We start from the raw sequence: 3,757 nt of genomic DNA, 5'->3' as shown, positions 1-3,757 counted from the left end.
AACATATATTGCGATATTTTCTATGATATCTCACTTTTTGGGAGCGGAAAGGACGTGAACGTTTTTCCTCATAAAAAATGAAATAACTTTTGGATATTAATTCTGATTGTTGATTTAAGCTTTAAGAACACATTAGGACATATCTCAATGAAATTTGAGGGATTTCCGAAATCGAAAAATATTTTTCGAAAAAAAAAAAAAATCCCAGAAGACCTCGGTCATCTCAAGTTTATTTCCATATTCTATTACACAATCAACGTACATCACAAAAGGAACCATCTCTCTAACTATCACAGTTAAATTTTTGTATCGGAACATTTCACGTCGGAATATCTCGCTAAGTCCAGACCGGGGAGATCGGTCGCATCTGACACCGTCCGCTCCGGTCTAACATCGTCTTGGAGTCGGGGTAACGATGGAGAGGCGTTTAAGGACGTGAACATTTTTCCTTATAAAAATTAAAGTCGACAATGAATATTGATTCTGATTACTGATTTACTCTTTTAGAACACATTAGAAGGCAACGCAATCAGATTTGAGGAAATTTCAAGATCAGAAAATTTTTTTCGAAAAAAAAAAAAATTCAAGAACACCTGGGTCATGGCAAGTTATTTCCCACAATCCATTCCACAATCAACGTACAACATAGAAGAAATCATCTCTCTAACTATCCTGGTTCAAAAGTTGTATCGGAACATTTCACGTCGAAATACCTCGCCAAGTCCAGACCGGGGCGATAGGTAGTATCTGACACCGTCCGCTCGGGACTGACATCGACTTGGACTCGGGCTAATGATGGGGAGGCGTTTAAGGACGTGAACATTTTTCCTTATAAAAATTAAAGTCGACAATGAATATTGATTCTGATTACTGATTTACGCTTTAAAAACACATTAGAAGGCAACCAAATCAAATTTGAGGAAATTCCAAAATCAGAAAATTTTTTTTCAAAAAAAAAAAAATCCGAAAAATATTTTTCGATTCTGATTACTGATTTACTCTTTTAGAACACATTAGAAGGCAACGAAATCAAATTTGAGTAAAATCCAAAATCAGAAAATATTTTTCGAAAAAAAAAAAAAATTCGAGAACACCTCGGTCATGGCAAGTTATTTTCCACAATCCATTCCCCAATCAACGTACATCCCAGAAAAAATCATCTCTCTAACTATCCTGGTTCAAAAGTTGTATCGGAACATTTTCACGTCGAAAATATATCTCTAAGTCCAGACCGATGCAGAACGTAAACTCGATCATACCGATGCTTCACGTAATCTCGATCTTACCGATGCACAACGTAAACTAGATCACACCGATGCAGAACGTAAACTCGATCTCACCGATGCACCACGTGAACTGGATCTTACCGATGCAGAACGTGAATTGGATCTTACCGATGCACCACGTAAACTCGATCTTACCGATGCACCACGTAATCTCGATCTTACCGATGCACCACGTGAACTGGATCTTACCGATGCAGAACGTGAACTCGATCTTACCGATGCACCACGTAAACTAGGGCTGACCGATGCATCACGTAAACGACGATCGAGAGGCGCGAAAGGACGTGAACGTTTTTCATTATAAAAATTGAAATAAATGATAAATAATGATTCTGATTGTTGATTATCGTTTTTAATATGCATTAGTAGGCAACCAAATGAAATTTGAGGAAATTCCGATAACAGAAAATTTTTTCGAAAAAAAAAAAAATTCATGAAATCCTCGGTCATCGCAAAATATTTACCATATTCTGTTCGATAATCAACGTATATTTAAGAAGGAATCATATCTGTATCTATCTTGGTTCAAATTTTGTATCGGAACATTTTGACCAAAGTCCGAGCTTCGGCCGAAACAGACACCGCTGACCTGGCCTATCGATCGACCGAGAGTCGGGGATAGAGCGTAAGTGTTGTCTGGAGGGGAACCCTGTGCTCTCCTGACATATATAGGGAAGGTGGTCGCGTTGGGCGATGCAGAACGTTTGGATCGGGAATTATATTTTTGGTTCAGCTATTGGAATATGGTTTATTGTTGGTATATATTGGCGAAATAACGTTCTTACTGACTGGGGATATTCATAAAAATGAGTCCGGAGATTTTCAGATCGAAGTCCGAGTGATCCGACTTGGAAGGCGTGTTGGGTGGGTCGAGATGGCTTAGATCGATCAGACGAGGCGGGCTAAGTGTTGACGTCATGCATCGGTCCATTTTCAGATTGAGTCCGAGTAATCCGACTTTGAAAGAGTGTTGGGTGCGTCGAGACTGTTTAGATAGATCGGACGAGGCGGACTAGGTGTTAACGACATGCATCGGTATATTTTCTGATCGGAGTCCGAAGAAATCGGCCCTAGTAGGCGCAGCGGACGGTCGAGACGGCCTCGGTGGGTCGGATCGATCGGGAAAAGTTTGCTAAATCGTGTCTGGAGGGGAACCTTGGGTTCTCCTGACATATATAGGGGATAAGGTTTGGGTGAACGATTCTTCACGTAAAAGTTGAGTAATTTATTTTTCGATAAGCTTTTGGATATTGATGAGAAGTATATGTATATCTTCGATTAAAAGAATTCTTACCGTCTCGATGTATATTATATTAGATATATAAGAAATAGTTAACGTGATGCATCGGCCGATTTCCGGATCGGAGTTCGAGAGATGCGACTTTCGATGCGCGATGGGTGGATCGAGACGGCCTAGATCGATCGGACGAGGCGGACTAGGTGTTAACGACATGCATCGGCGGATTTTCTGATCGGAGTCCGAAGAAATCAGCTCTAGTAGGCGCGGCGAACGGTCGAAACGGCCTCGATCGATCGGACGAGGCGGACTAGGTGTTAACGACATGCATCGGCGGATTTTCTGATCGGAGTCCGAAGAAATCAGCTCTAGTAGGCGCGGCGAACGGTCGAAACGGCCTCGGTGGGTCGGATCGATCGGGAAAAGTTTGCTAAATCGTGTCTGGAGGGGAATCCGGGGTTCTCCTGACATATATAGAAGGGGTGGAGAATGGGTCCTGTCCTAGACTGTTTGGAGTTCTTTTTAGGATGATATTCAGTTGGTAAGTGGTAGACCCGAATCCGACCTCGGCGTTTGGGTACTGGCAAGGTGTGTTGGTTTCGGCTTTCGCATCTTGGGTCGCTTTCGTCAACCTCATGCAGCGAGGTCGCGGTCCGCTTCGTCTCTTTGTAGTCGAATGGCCTTTAAGCGACCAACCTTAAAATCGTGATCCTCTGCCCGTTGCGGGTTATGTTCACAAAAAATTTGCAACCACTCAATTCGTTCCGAGCGACAAATATTGTTGAATCTCGAATCACCGTGTCGTTATATTCACATGTATAGCGAAGGGTCGAGATGGAATGTGTATAAGAAATTAGTTGATAGCCGGGGGTTCGTATTATATATGGACGCCTTGGCGAGGGATTGTTTCTAGAAACTTTCTCATTTTTGATCGGTGTTTTGTCCGAGATGATGATGATGTATATATAGCTTGAGTCTCATGCTGACTGGGGGCTGTTACGTCGTTTCGTCGAGGACTTGCACTTACTGATGTGCGGCGCTAGTCGAAGTCAATCGACATGGCTAGTGCCACATGACGAGAGGCGAACGGGTTTGGCCATACCGGCAATCTCGTGGACCGATCGTATAAGCACGCAGTTCCCTGGTTGATCCTGCCAGTAGTCATATGCTTGTCTCAAAGATTAAGCCATGCATGTCTCAGTACAAGCCAAATTAAGGTGAAACCGCGAAAGGC

General features: G+C 42.7%; 1 non-coding gene across 1 annotated transcript in view; it reads left to right on the top strand.

Annotated features, from left to right (window-relative positions):
- The first annotated feature begins 3,661 nt into the window (after positions 1–3,661).
- The window catches only part of LOC123687606, a 1,906-nt gene continuing 1,810 nt past the window's right edge, over positions 3,662–3,757 (top strand). Inside the window, exon 1 of the ribosomal RNA XR_006749323.1 lies at positions 3,662–3,757. This exon is cut by the window's right edge and continues 1,810 nt beyond it. This is a non-coding gene — a ribosomal RNA (small subunit ribosomal RNA).

Source organism: Harmonia axyridis, chromosome X (assembly GCF_914767665.1).
Source record: "Harmonia axyridis chromosome X, icHarAxyr1.1, whole genome shotgun sequence".
NCBI lineage: Eukaryota > Metazoa > Arthropoda > Insecta > Coleoptera > Coccinellidae > Harmonia > Harmonia axyridis.
This window is presented reverse-complemented; position numbering and strand designations above follow the sequence as displayed.